Here is a 15,924-nt window from a genome sequence, read left to right on the forward strand (position 1 = left end):
AACTAAATGTCTCGCTAATTCTATTCTAAGCAAATGGGGCTGACTTGACAGCACATGGTAGGGCATTATAATCATATCACCCATAGCCTCATAATACATTATGGGCAAGAGTTACTTTCTAAAGAACAAGATCATGTCTGTCCCCATGCAGGCATTCAGGGTTAGGAAAAATTAAAAATTAGTAACAAAATAGTTCATTTGGTCTTGGCAGGTTTAGATTGTGTGGAAGTTCATCGTAAGATAAAAATATAATTTTCTTCGGGTCCTTTAAGAAGTTTTTTTTTAACAGATATCAATTATAAATAGTACTTAATCATACCAGTTCTTCAAAAGAAGGTTTTATAAGTAAAACATTTCAATCATCCTTGGAGCTTCATAGCTGAAGTTGTTAGCAAGTGCTACATATTTTTCCTCCCATTTATTTCACATTAAGGGTTGTGAAGTTTCCCGTTTTGGGGAAGGAAGGTTGAAAGCCATGCTTCATGCTTACATTTTCTTTTTTTACCTCTGCAAGCAGTGGTACACCACAGCAGTTGAAGCTTCATACACAAGAAAAAAATTATGATTAAGTTTCCAATCATAACTACTCATTCTGTGCAATGAAAAAAAAAATCACTTATTCGTACTTCTTGATAACCAGCTTGTTTTATGCTTGGGAAATGGTTATGATCAGAAACTTGATCATAATTATGTATACTCCTAACTGTCCATTGAATAGTTTGGGCAAATTTAATTCTAGAGCCACATAAGTAATAAATTAATATGACCAGAGTGTAGTACTAATGTGATAACTATAAATATCAGGATTGAAATCAACATAATTTAGAACATATTGCTGAAAGTGAAATAAAGAAGTTTTGATGCAAACCTAGAATGTACACACCTAGAGTGAGATGGATAGACCTAATTATCCGTGCTGTTTTAACACAGAGCATATAGGGTATGGTTACCCAGCTAGTGGGAAGAGACAAAAAGGCTTCATGCAGTGACTACAGAAGAAACCACAGTTAGTACAGAGGTAAATAAAGACTAGATGGTAGCAGTTGTACAACACTTGCTGTAACTTTCAAGATTAAAGAAGAAATAAGGCACAGAAATTGAAAGCAACTGTTTGGATATGGATGGCATTTCAAATAGAGAGCAAGGAAAAGTACGAGACCTGACATTCCTGTTTGTTTTAGTAATGGGCAAGCTACAGGAAATGTTTGACAGCAGTAAAGGTAAGGAGATCTGGTGAGCTGCTGACCAATGATGGAAAGAGGAGTAGATTGATGGCATCTTAAAATTTCACTTTGTGTTCCTTTTCAAAAAAATAAATAAAAAGGGCCACTTAACGATGGCTTCAGAAATGCACCACACACGTTTAGGAGTAAACTGATGGAAAAGGAAACATATATCCAAGATGTATGCAAACTAGTCACAGAAATTTGGACAAACGTAAGATAATATCAACAGAAAAGGAAAATAAAAAATTCTGGCTTTGAAGAATCATTGATCTGCTCAGCAAAAAGCAACTCAAGTTTCATCTCTGGTACAGGAGATGCCTTCCACTAATTTCAGAGAGAAAACAAATGAAATATACTCAGAGGAGTGTAAAACAAGTGAAATACTGAAGCATCAGGGAAATATATTAAAAAAAAGAGAACAGCAAAAAGTGTTTGTGGAAGATAAGCAGAAAAGAAAGATTATCCCAGCAATAACTAAATCCAGGCAGTTTTCAGATTCAAGCTGCTGTATCTAGCCATCTTCAGACTATTTTCCTGGAGGATCAGGTACATTTTTGGTATGCAGAACAGGTTAAAGAAGAAATACAGTTTAGCCAGCAAGCAGGAGGTAATTCAGCTCCTTATTCTTCTGGCAATAACTAAGCTCATAGGGAAAGGAAAACTCCCAGCGAAACACTTCCTGTGGCTCCAAAAGGCAAACACTTGACTGAAAATAAAAGGGGCTGACTAGAAAACTCAGCAGTTCCCTGGACTTAAACCAGAAACTGGTGATTCAGGAGATAATCAAAGGCAACCAGCAACATTGCATGTTTTTAGTCTCCCATTTATCCACTAATTTCACAGTCCTATTCGATAAGAGATTAGACAAGTGAAATTTGGCTTTGGAAGAAGTAGCTGAGAAAGACAATTTAATTTAGGGTGCTAAAACGGGAAGTGAACTGTAAAGAACAATCCTCACTTTAAAGGGCATTAAAAAGGACTGAAGTAGTAAGCAAATAAAAGCAGTTTTTGTTTTTACTACCACCTGCACAAAAATTCATGATGTAAATTGCATACTATATTGTAACATAGCTTTGTGTAGCATGCAGTCAAGGACATATTAAAATGCGAGTTATCAGCAAGTACTGTAAAGTAAAAAAGTATGTTTTCTTATGTGTAAAGTTTCCAGGCTTTACACTATAACAAAAAGAGAGATTGGAAAGAACAAAGATAAATTTAATATAATGTTGTGATATTGGGCTGCTGGGGTGGGGGAAGTGTAAAAATGTTATCGCTCTATATATGTAGAATTAAGATGGTTTAGTATTTCACCTCCTATTAAAAAAGTGAAAACTAATAGCTTTAAACTACAGTCAAATTTTTTTAAGGAATTAGTCTTGCAAAATAAGACAAAAATTATGAAAAACGTGTAAAATGGTAATTCCTCCTTGCATCTGCAAAGTCCTTAGTTACTCTTTTCCATTAGCAAATGCTCTCAAATAGGAGCCAAGATATCTACAAGTGCAATCACAAGATGTCTTTACAGTGCATTCTAAGTGAAATCTGCAAAGAATGTAACTGTCTATGGATGCAAATGATTAATCATGAGAGGTCTGAACAGCATGTGCCAAGTGAAATGTACAAGGTACATTGTAATTAACACTTAAAATGAACATTGGCAAGTAGTTCAGTAAAAAAATAAATGAAGTTTTAAACTATGGGACACAAGTAAGTTATAAATATAGTTGTCTCAGCAGCAGCTTTGGTACTTCAATGCATGGAAAAGGAACAATGCACAACTGAAGTTATTTAAAAAGTAGCCAGTTCATTTTTCTTATAGCTAAAAAGTTAGTTTGCAAGCCATTTTTCACATCTGGGAGGGGAACAGACAAGGAAAAAAAACAGCAATCAGTGTAAGTGAGAACACAGGCACTAACATGTGCTTCAACACGGGCAACCTTAATTTTACTTTAGGCAAAACCTGTGGCTGCTGCCACTGACTTAGGCCAACTGCTCCTACATTGGAGGTAAACTTTGTTTTGGGAAATGTACATAGCTTTTAAGTGTGTGCTGCATGTTAAAAGGGGGTTGGAGTCTGAAAAATCTACTTAGTTCTTGGAGTATTCTTACTGAATAAGATGAGAAGAAGCAATTACATAGGGATCAGTCTACCAAACAACTTACCCTTACGTAAATGCTGAAAGTGGGAAATACACATTCAAAAGACTTTGTACAATAGGTGGGAATGAACAGCTTTTTATCATAACTGCTACTTTGTTAACACTAACATGGAATGTAAATGGTTATGGATAAAAAGAAGTGCAGGATGCACATAGCAATGTTAATGTGAGACATATCTGGATATGAACAAGTATATAAACTAGACACACAGAATTTCAGGACCGACATACATCAGAATACAAGGAACAAAGGAAAATGGGAAGAATAATAAGATAGGATTATCTGTACTCAGTTTGAGTATTTAGCATTGTTCAGTTCACTTATGGCTCTGGGATAGAAACTGTTCTTAAGTCTTTGAGATGAAATGATCTGAACCATCTGCCAGAAGGCAGCAGCTCAAAACGGGAGATGTCCAGGGTGAGAAGGGTCTTTCAAGAAGTTGGTTACCCTGCTGAGATAGAAAGAGCTGAAACATTCCTCCAAAAAGAGGGCAGTGAGCAGCCAATGACTTTCTGGGCAGAGTTAATGATCCTTTGAAGGACTTTCCTGTGTACCACTGAGCTGTTGGCATACCATGTGGAAATTAAGTATGTCAGGACACTTGTCAAACAGTGGTAAAAAGACACCAGTAGCTTCTCCTACAGGTTGTTTTTCCTGAGGATCCGAAGGCAATTATGCCCCTGCAATGTTTATGGACCAAGAGAGATCTTTTGCCACATACACACCTAGAAACTTGAAGGCAGGTACCCTTTCCATACAATCTCCATTGACATATATTGGGTTGTGATCTGTGTTGTGCCTCTGCAAATCTATTACGAGTTATTTTGTTTTTGGTAGACTTCAGGACAAGGTTGTTCTCAGTACACCATGCAGCCAGTCTTTGAACTTCATCTCTATATGCCGTCTCGTCTCCTCCTGAAATAAGTCCAACCACTGAGGTGTCGTTCACAAACTTAATGATGGTGTTAGTAGAATAAGAGGGGACACAGTCATGGGTGTAAACAGTATACAGAAGAGGGCTCAGCACACAGCCTTGTGGGACACCAGTGTTTAGCCTGAGAGTGGAGGAGAAGTATGGGCCTAGTCTAACCACCCGAGGATGGTTATTTAAAAAGTTTTTAATCCAATGGCAGGTAGGTTCTGAAAATCCTGGCCAACAAGTTTAATGGTCAGTCTATCCAGGATAACTGTTAAAACCTAAACTAAAAAGTCTACAAACAGCATACTCACATAGCTCCCCTGCTGATCAAGATGACAAAGTGCAATGTGTAAGGTAGTGGAGATGGCATCTTCTGTACAACTACTTGCTCTGTGTGCATACTGGTGTGTATCCAAAATAACTGGGAGACTGTCCTTGATGTGTCGCAGAACCATTTGTTCAAAACAGTTCATGATTACTGAATAAGTCCCACTGGACAGTAGTCATTGAGACTACTGGTGACAGGTTTCTCTGAGACAGTGGAATGATCGTAGCTGACTTCAGACATGACGGAAAAGTAGACTTGGACAGGGACAGGACAGGTTAAAGATCTTTGTGAAGACCCAGCAGAGCTGGTCCGAACATTCTTTCAGCACCCATCCTGTCACTCCAACAGAGCCTTTCTTGGATTAACTGCTTTGAGCAAGTCTTACATCATGCGCTTGTACTATAAAAGTTTGGTTGTAGGAGGTTGGTGTAGGTGACATGAGACTGCCGTGGCCTATCTGCTGTTGCCTAGGCATGACTGTCTCTACTGTTTCCACCTCAAAATGGGTGAAGAAATAATCAGGTCCCTCTGCCATTGAGGCAGTTCCATCAGCAGCCATACTATTACTGGTATTATAATACTAACTGCTAAAGGAGCTTCTATAGTGATAACAGAAAAAAAACAGTAGAGTTGTGGTAGTAAGGGGTTACTGCCACAGAAAGAGGATTGGGTTAGCATTGATTTATACTCGACCTTATTTTTTTAGGGAGCAACAACTAGCTTTCAGCGGGGAATACTATTTATAGCTAGTCTAGAACCAGAGTTGTAATAGAAAGGCTATATCAGCAAGACACAGAAGTAAAGTTACAACTAAAGAAAGTACATTTCTAAAGAAATACATAAGAATATTTAGTACTGAAGATATGAATTCAGTGGCAGGAATGCCAACAGAATTCACATCTTCTTCTCAAAGTTAGAATAAATGGGATAGACTAAACAGAAATTATATTTCATAGGAGCAGGTATAAAAGCTTTGAGACACATCAAATACCCATTTTGGATCATACATCAAGAAAATCTAAAATAATTATGTAAAACTGATTTGCTAGTGTTTTCTTACTTATCTGCTAAAAAAGAGGAATTTAAGGAATGTGTAGTAGAAATGATTTGAGAATTGTAAAGGAGATCAGAAATGTCTTCACTAGGGATAGCTGCTACGTGGAGAAAATGAAAAGAGCATATAAAGACACGTTAAAGGTAAAACCCACGACCACAATGAACAACTGCAATAAAGACACAAATGCTTTTAGAGCTTTCGTTCTTTTACTTGCAGAACTTCTTCAGAATAAAATGTTGCACACTTGATAAACTTTTAAACACCATATTTGATGACGTCACTAGAACAATTTATCTAATCTAAAACAAATAATTGACTCACACTATTACCACTTTTTGATAACACAGAATATTCAGTGAACATAAAAACTTACCTTAAACTTTTGATGGAAATAGTCTCACTCAAACCTGGAAATACATCTGCACATAAAAACACTTGCCACTTATGTTCCAAAAAATTATTATATTGTTCAACAAACAGATTTGAATCAACTTGTTCCAAAAAGTTATTATATTGTTCAACAAACAGATTTGAATCAACTTTCTGAATGACCAGGAAATAAAATTTTCAAAATGAGGTACAATTAATGCTGTGTTCTGCTAGGGCATTATTTACATCTTTGTTTTTCACAGACCTAAATGTTCACTAATATGACAACTTAAATACCTAGTTGTCTTGCCAGTGTAATTAACTTTCTTGAATTTTTGGAACTTAAGTGGCAAGTGTTTTTACGTGCAGATGTCTTTCCATGTTTGAATGAGACTATTTCCATTAAAAGTTTAAGATATAAATATGGTTAAAGTTTTTATGTTCACCGAATATTGTGTGTTATCAACAAGTGGTAATAATGTGAGTTAATCGTTTGTTAAGATTGGATAACTGTTCTAGTGATGTCATCAAATATAGTGTTTAAAAGTTTGTCAAGTGTGCAACATTTTCTTCTGAAGTTCTACAAGTAAAAGAACGAAAGCGCTATAACCATGTGTCTTTATTCCAGCTGTTCATTGTGGTTGTGGGTTTTGTCTTTATCCAGTTTTATCGCCCAGTTCTCACTTAGTGTGTTAGCATATAAAAGCATAATAGAAGTAAGAAAAAAAATATTGGAAAATATGTAATAAATATTAAAGGGGTTGTCAAAAGTTAAGAGCATAACAGAATAAAGAGGAAATCTCATAAGAAGAGGAGCAATTGCAAAGTGCTCCAGGGAAACAAGAAAAGCATTTGTGTAATATGCAAGAGTTTAGAAAAGTTGCCATTAAACAAATAACTCCACAACATAAAAACTTTTATCACAACTTAGGCAATAAAAACTAGAAAGGATTGCTGCCAAATTTACGGAGGCTACGATTAAAAAAAAAAAATTATATATATATAATATATAAATAAACATAAACAACAACAACCAACAAGTGTTACAAGCATTGCAAGCAATGTCTTTCAGCTTTTCCTGGTTAGGGGTTGCCACAGCAGATCACTGGTCCAGAGATTGATTTACAGTGGAGTTTTTACAGTGTCGAGTTGCCAGTCCAGCACCCAACCTTCACTGAAGGCACACACACGTACCTACCTGCATGTCTTTCATTCAACCACTGGGAGGCCATGCAGACTCCGCACAGAAGGCACTCCAGCTGAGAAGCTAACTGGAGAACCTCTTGCTGTGAGGCAAAAACACTTAACTGCTGCACCACCAATGGTGTTACGGGTATTCCAAAAATGTGATGAAAATTTGTATAAAAACAGAAGAATGGGGAAACCAAGAAAATGCACAAATGAAAATACTTACAGAAAACTTGGAGTGCCAAGGTCTAAGGAAGATGAGGCTCAACAAGTAATACTGGAAGCAATGAGATAAAAGTGGTGCTGTATAAAAAAATCAACAAGGAAGTCTCTAAGAACAGACCATTATTTTGTGTGTTAGTTTGAAAATCAGAGGCAAGAAAGCGATTAAAGATCTGGTGCATCTTGGAAAAAAATGTGGTAGCTATATTACCCAGAGTAATGACTCTTTAGATGGAACTTCATCAACAGCATTTTCAGTTTTAAACCAGAATTATAAAGTGTTTGTCTACACTAGCTAACAGAATGACAAAGGTGTTGTTAAAATTGTCACTGCCCCACAAAACCAAACCTAATCAAACATTTAATATAAACAGAACAATGATGAATCAGAGAATAAGAACACAATGCACTTGCTGGTGGGTCTTGATGCAGAGAAAGCATTTGCTAGAGTGAACTTGGATTTTATGAGCAGGCTAAGGTAACAGTTGTAATCCCAGATAAAATGATAGAGCTAACCAGGAAGATATATGAAGGATCAGAAGCAAAATGATAGGGCTAACAAGGAAGATATATGAAGGATCAGAAGCAAGAAATAAGGTGGAAGGCTTCCTCTCCAACATCCAATGTATGAACAGAGAAACCATGCAGGGATGCCTTTCTGGTAAGCTGCATAAAGATCAAGGGCCATCATAACACAGGCTCCATGGTCAGAGTTGACATTCAGACAAACCAAGTATCTAAAGACATCTTTAATTCGGTTCCCTATTAAAATCGCGAAGGTCCACTTACCCGAATACGGAAATGCCGACACGTATACGTGAGCCCTGAAGTGCGAAATCAAAAATGTTGAATCGTCATGGTTGGCCCTTCTGCAGTATAGCTCCGTAAGGTAAGTGTGCGATAGTTACAGATCTTAGGGTTAGGGTGCGGGTTAAGGCAAGTGCATAGATAATAATGTATGTAAGGTTTAGAAGTAGGGTTTTGGTTAGTGCATGTATGTGGTTTATTTATTTTGTTTGGGTAGGTAGTATGTAGCACGTGGTGGGGTTGGACAACTATGACGGTTCGAGATTTTGAATTTCGCTGTTTAGTTTAGGGCAGTGTATTCGCAGTTCGCATAATAGGTTTCGATGATTACGTATTCATGGAATAGGTCTTTCACAGCTCTAATATAGACCCTTTAATTCTAGTGAGTTGCTTTTCCTTACATGAAATGGCAGACTGTTCCATGATCTCAATAACTTGAGTAAAAAAAAAAAAAAATGAATTATCTTCTGGTGTCGTTCAAAAGGGGTACAATATCTGTCAGCATGTGAGGATAAGGTCAAGCATGGTCTGCACCTGTCCCTGCTAGGCTTTCAAATATTGGCTAAAATACTGTCCTCCCCCTTAGTGCCATTTTTTAGGCAATGCCAACATGACAAACCTTCCAAATTAGCAAAATCATCTCAAGAGAATCTAAAAGGCATTACTGCTAAATGCTAGGAACCTAACCAAGCAACTCTACTTCCTACAAGCTCTCTTCACCTTGGAGGATGCCAATATCTGTGCAGTTATGAAAACAAGGTTTAAAGCCACATAGAGAACCCTAGCAGTGCAGGAATACAATGCCTTCCACACATTTAGACCAAATACTGAACAGGCAGGGTCTAAAAAGGGGGAGGAGTCTCAATTCACATCAAAAACAAACATACTTGTTGAACTTTTCATGTTCAAATTACCATAAACAAAGTCATATCAGATCCTTGCAAGCTATAGATCACCCTCTATGACCCACTAAACCCTATGGCCTACTGGAGGCACTTACCATTCAACCAAATACCATATTCATGTGGGACTTTAACCCTCTATAAACTTGGAATCCTAAATGACCCCAAACTTGCAAGCCTAGAGATTCCTGGACTTTGTAAACACAAACATCCTGGATCAGTTTCCATCTACCAGAGGTGCAAACATACTGGACCTAGTACACACAAATATGGAGAACAACCCCCCCCCCCCTGTAGTGTCTTCTCTGATAAGATCAGACCATAAAGCTATTGCCTTTGAAATAAAAATCAATGCTGTAATTCCAGCAAACCTTGTAACTGTTAGGAACTATTCTAAGCAAATGACTCATTAAGCAAACTCCTAATCAACATTTCAAGCCCCTCCAAGCCTGGAGAACACAGCTGCCTATGCAGAATTGTACACAGAAACTTTGTACAATAACATTAATAGATGTACAGAGACAGTTGTGCCTACCAGATATAAACCCTGAACATTCTCTAAAAAACAAACCACTCTGGTGAAATCCAAACATAAACAGATTGCATTAACCTGATGAGAGTTCATCCTGCTGGGCATTGCATTGCCTAATTTTAGCTATAATTTCCTTTTGATATGCAAACAATTAATAGGAAATTATGTCTATCAAAGCCAGTTTTGCTGCAAGTATAACTTGATAACCACAAGGCTTTCTTTAGCCATGTTCAAAACCTGAAATGCAGTACACAACAGTGCATAGAAGATTGTTAATGGAACCACTTACACGAAGCTGAAGATATAGCAAATATGCTAGCTTTCAAATTCAGCTCTAGTTTTACCCCCACCCCAAAATAAATACCATCGAACATACAACGTAGCTATCATTAGGGAGCAGGGCCTAAATGCACCCTCCAAGGCTAAGAACACTGCATCTATGGGCCCGGATAACATCCCAGGATGCCTCCTATACAGCCTGATGTACAAGATAACTGGACCTCTGGAGTCACTATTTAATCACAGCCTGCAGAAATGTTTTGTACAATGTGAATGGAGGACTGCAATAGTCATCCCTCTGCACAAGGGTGGTCCATCAACAGACCTTGGGAACTACAGACCCACAAGTCTCACAGTTGTCAAGTCTCATACGCAAAACCATGGAAAAAAATTATGGATATGCTTAATAATGACAAAGGAAACCTTCAGACCCTGGAATCAAAGTTTGGTCTCATAAAGGCCAGATCACGCCCACTCGACCACTTGGATTTCTCTTAGATCACAAAGGCAATGGACGAGGACAAAATAGTATACATGTCCTATACTGACCTGGCTAAGGCATTCAATACAATACACCAGTCAGGCATTGTAAATAAACTTATGCAAGTTATGTGCTGGTTAGCCAGTAGGCTCTCAGATAGGACCCAAGAAGTTAGGGTAGGGGAGAGAAAACCTCCACAAAGAAGCCAATCACTAGCAAATTCCCTCGGGGCTTGATGCTTGGCCTGCACCTTTTTGTTATTTACTTCTTGGAAGTCAAAACCAATGTCAAAGGCCTCTGGCTGACCAAGTTTGCAGATGACTGCAAACTAGCAACAGTCACAGAATCTCCCCAACACATTAACATTCTACAGGAAGAACTAACACAGATAAATGACTGGTGCCAAAGCCACGGCTTTAAAATTCTATGCTAAGAAATGTATATAGCACCCTTTGGGAAGTCGACCACCATAGCAAACTATCTCACTGATAACACACCCTAAGAGTGGATCCAGTAGTTATGGATTTGGGGACATATGTATAGAGTAACCTGGTTTTTGACCAGTATGTGTCTAAGGCAGTAAAGAAATCATTCTACCTTGCTCAACTTATAAGCAAGGGCATGACATCCAAGTCCAAGAAGGTCCTGTTTCTCAGTATTCAGTCCTCACGAAACCCATCAATGAAAACAATGCCGCCTTTGGCAAGTGCCTGACCAGGCACAAGCAGCAACTGGAACATCCTCAGAGGATCCTCATAAAAAGAATACAGAATGTAAACATGCCCTATGAAGACCACCTCAAAGCCCTAGGGGATGTGTCTCAGATAATCCCCCTACTCTGGAACAGGCTTTCCCTCCACCTGGAGCAGACTTCCTCCCTAACCCTATTCAAGTGTAACCTGGACCACTGATGGGAAATCAGACGTTCACCCCAGGTCTAGCACCTATGTCTCTGGGGACACAGGCAGTCTATAAATCATAACCTACTTTACATATACCCCTTAAAATAACATATAAAGGTACAACAAATTTCTGGATTGGCTAGGGTTACAAAGGCCCCAGTGATGGTTAGCCTAGTACACACCTATGAAAAGGCTCTACTGCTGAGGAGAGTTTGCTGTGTAAAATATAAACAAAACACTGAGGGAAAAAAAGTGAAAACCCCTGATGATCTTGTGTTATCAAATCAAGTGTATGACAGCAATTAAAAAAAACACAATGACAGGTTACCAAAGAAATAACCTTGTTCTGACAATCACTAGTAATGAGTCTAAATTTTTACTGAGTTGGAAGGCTGGTTCAAAGACTATTTTCCACCATAACAAAGGCCAAAAAGCAAAACAACTTGCACAGAATTACAAAAATGATTTTACACATACACCCACACACTCTTACAAATTTGGAGAAAGTATGAAGTACAGGGAAAAGTGTACAACTTACTGAGAAGTGCAAAGATGGCTACACATCTATAAATACGAGAAGCAGAACACATGACAAAGTATACATAAATATTATATTCTAACTCAAAAGCACATTCATAACACACACTAAGAAATTATGCCAGGTTTACATTTTCATTATAAAAAGTACTTTATGCGCTAGCATAATATTAAGTAGAATATGGAATTACCCTCCTATGGGGGGGGGGGCTGAAGTCAGAGATGGTGAAAGTTAAAGTTGTACATGACAAGAAATGGAAGACGGCACAGGAGAGTCTAATCAGTAAATGGTCTTGAAATACATCCGAGTACATAATCAAACTGAAAACACAACCACAATCCTCTCTCCCCTTCTCTACCGATGTTCTGGACTAAGCTGAAACCAAGCAGTTTTGTAAAGCAATCTTGCCACTGGTTGTAAAGTTTCTAAATACTGACTGGAATACAAACAAAAATTCATACTTGACAAAAAACCAGCAAGCGTGTACAAAGAAAAAGTCTAACCACAGAATAGTCATTCATACTCATCATCAATACAAATGTGCACTCCACAAGTGTGACAACATTTTACATAAAACATATACATGAATTACAGTTTGATACCATCTTACAGTTCTCATACAGCAATCGGTTCAGCTGCGTGTCAGCTTGAACTGGTACATGTGAAGAATGGATTGAATGAAAGAGCACAGTAGTAACCCATCATAAAAATTACAGTAAGACGTTCAATCTTCTCATTAGTATTGCTTTCTGACAATCAAATACAATAACTCAATACGCCTGCTAACATCTAAGAGTACTATTAATCTGTCCAAAATATGCAGATCTACAATAACCTGAAAATTAGGTATCACTCGCACCCCCCCCCCCCCCCATATAAAGATATCGGTACAACAGCCCATACATGCTGCTCAAATAACTCTTGCAAACATCATCACGTTCAAATAAGAAGCCGGTGTTCAAATTCCACAATTAAGGCCCCATGTCTATTCACACTCCGGTCTGCCCTAGCAAGCGGGTGGGGTATCCAGCTGTACGGCTGGGTGTGCCCAAGCGAACAGCTTCATAGCAACAATAAACTCCTAGAAGCTAGACAGCCCAAAATTCAAACAATACTGGTGAGTATGAATAAATAAACAAACAAACATATAAAAAAATTATAATAATCTTGAAAGAAAAAAAATAGCTACCTGATTAAAAAGAACGACAAACCCAAACCGGAAACAGCAAATGAAAGGTAGAGTCAAAAGTGCATGGACCACCGGAAACAGAGCGGAGACAGAATTATGAGGTGGACTCAAAACAATTATACTATCAATTCAATGGCAGTGCTAGCTTGCTGATGTAGTTTTACATCATTTACTTTTTAAGGGCATGATGAGGGTGGCGCTTCCAAAACCAATCAACGCTGCCTGACTGCAGAAGCTGTTATTGGATTGGTGAGGGTTCCTTGATTATGACCGAATCGAAGATATGAAGCTCTGGTTATGGGGGAGTTTTTAAAGTTATATCTTGTTCGTTACTTGCGATGAGGGTTAGAAAGAACTTGTCTTCTTAAAGAATAAGAAATTGTTATGGTGTAAGTAGAGAGTTTGGTTGAGTGGGAATTTTCTGATGGACTGGGAATAAATATAAGTTTAGTGTATGTGAGTAAAATTAAAATAGGTTAATTATTTTTATCAGTTGATTAGGTAATCTGCCCGTGTTTTATTTAGTATTAGAATGGTGAGTGTTTACGGATTTTTTTTATACGTTTAAGAAACTGTCTATACGAATATTTCATTGCAATAAATTGAGGTTACTGTATTGGTGTACCGTTCAGGTTGTTTCAAAAATGTAGAGGTTTTTGTGTCCTATGTTCCTGTCTCTCCTGCGACCCACGTTTGGCGGAGAAACGGAAGTGTATTAACCCACCAATTTCGCCCGTTTGCCTAAGTGTGCTGTTTTGTAGTGATTTATGGGTATGCAATCCTCTAGTGCGTACAGGTGACTTGCAAGCTGGATCAACTCCCACCCCGCGCACTTTGCTCGTGTTGTAGTAACTAACTGTTAAAATTAACGCCTCATTTATGGTCTCGAGAATTGGTAGCCTCTTTTTCACAATCTAACATAGTCGTTCGCGCAATATTTTATCATTACTGTATTTGGTAATTGTGTGCGTTATTAAACGAGACACTAATTACAAAACAAAATGGATTGCACTCGTTGATGAAACGTCGTAAACTATGTTTTGTAATCCTTTCTCACAGTTCTTGTATAGTTGTGCTTGTTTATAGGCTAAGTGCAGCTCACATTCGTAACTGCACGCTTAAAATTATACGTTGTGTCTTTTTGTAGGCCTTTTCCCCAATATTCTTTACAACCTGAGGTCTAGTTTATTATTTAATGTTGTCTTCTGTAACTCTGTAAATTCGTTATCGTTTGCTGGTTGCCACTTCTAATCTGACCCGTGTGCTCCACAGCTCTTAAACTTTCCTATCCCAGTCAGTTTTATTTTGACAGTGTGTTTACGAGTAATGTTGGTAGATAATGTCGGTGTTTTTTGGGTTTTGTATTAGAACATTACCCCACCATATGGGCAGTAGTAAGGACCCCCGCCCACTGTAAATTCCCTGTAATTGCTAGTCTTACTGTGAATAATCATAAGATACCCAACGTCACCAAATACATCGTGGAAAACGGTGTAGTAGAATAGATAACGCGCACTAGCATTCTATGTAAAATACATCTAAACTATGTGCAGTCCTCAGTACGGAAACGCACATGGCAGATCTCTTGTATTGTTTTGATTATTGCTGTTTAACATCCAGTATTTATTTGCGGTGCCACTCCCTATATTGCAAATAATTTTCCATGTCATTATGCTGATCTGCAGATATGTAATTTTTATTTGTAATGTCGGACTACATTTATTTCGGAGGACCGTGAATTGCAGTAACTAATATACGAGTGGTACAAATCTGGAACCGTAACGTTTAACGTACAGTAACCTTGTTAACACCGACACATGCCTCTCAAATACACCCAAATTCTGAACCAAGCTTAATAGAATTGGGGGGGGGGGGTCAAACTACCAATATAGGGAGATAATTTTAAATACTGCTCTTATAAACTTAGAAAGTTGCTAGCTTTACAAGTTTTATGTTTGCATGCATTTCAAAAGAATGCAAACTGTGAAACTAAAATGTCACTTACTGACTTCCGTGTTCAGTAAGGAAAGGTGGGGGTGCAGGGGGGCTTGCCCCCTGCAAAAGCAGTTTAAAGCACAACATTAGGCTGGGGGTGTAAAGTACTGCATACATACTGCCCTTCGGTCCCACTAATACTTGAACCTGTTCTTGCATCTCACAATTAAAGGGCACACTAGCTTGGAATGGCTGTATTTTGAGAACTGCAACATTGCGTCTTCTAAATATCGAAAAAAATAATTGGGGGGGGGGGGCTGCAATAAACAGTCACAGATGGGATATTCAAAATAAATATTTAACACATCACTGGATAATCAGTGTGACACCCTGGCCCAGCAATCAAGGAGCCTCAATCATCACCACTAACACCAGAGAGGGCATCTCATATATGGGGAAAGGATAACAAATACACACAGTAAAGTGCAATTTCCCTTAAGAGCACACTGAGATCAGTTAGTCCGGGGCTGGTCGCTCCCTTGCTCTCTAGGTCCACAATAAGACTCCCCACTGGCACAGCTATAGGATCCAGATCTCAGCCTAGCTGGGCAAGCTAAAATCTCCAGCAATTTATGTCCAACCAGTGCTTCGTGTCCCCCTGCCCAAGTAGCTGACGCACACACACAATTTGAGATGAGAGTTTATACAACCACACAGACACTTCTGGGGAAGGCTGGCACAGGTTCTCCAACTGTGCCTCTTTTACCCAGTCTATACAGTAGTACCCTGCCACCACCCAGCTAATAATTATCAGCTACTGGAAGGCCCTTAAAAGGGTGTCCAGTTATTACTGTGCAGTATTATCAGATTGGGAGTATGTGACTAAACAA

General features: G+C 38.4%; 1 protein-coding gene across 3 annotated transcripts in view; it reads right to left on the reverse strand.

Moving 5' to 3' along the window:
• AP2B1 (adaptor related protein complex 2 subunit beta 1) overlaps positions 1-13,223 on the reverse strand; it is a 1,330,026-nt gene extending 1,316,803 nt beyond the window's left edge. For 2 of the 3 annotated variants that reach the window (XM_044063279.1, XM_044063277.1), the window contains exon 1: positions 13,100-13,223. The gene's annotated coding sequence lies outside the window, so the exon portion shown is untranslated. Of the gene's footprint in view, positions 1-12,813; positions 12,927-13,099 lie in introns of those variants that run through there. The other variant, XM_044063278.1, reaches the window with a different exon arrangement.
• Positions 13,224-15,924: the final 2,701 nt, after the last annotated feature.

The sequence above is a fragment of the Protopterus annectens genome, chromosome 2.part1 (assembly GCF_019279795.1).
Source record: "Protopterus annectens isolate FY-2018-M chromosome 2.part1, PAN1.0, whole genome shotgun sequence".
NCBI classification, from domain to species: Eukaryota; Metazoa; Chordata; order Ceratodontiformes; family Protopteridae; genus Protopterus; species Protopterus annectens.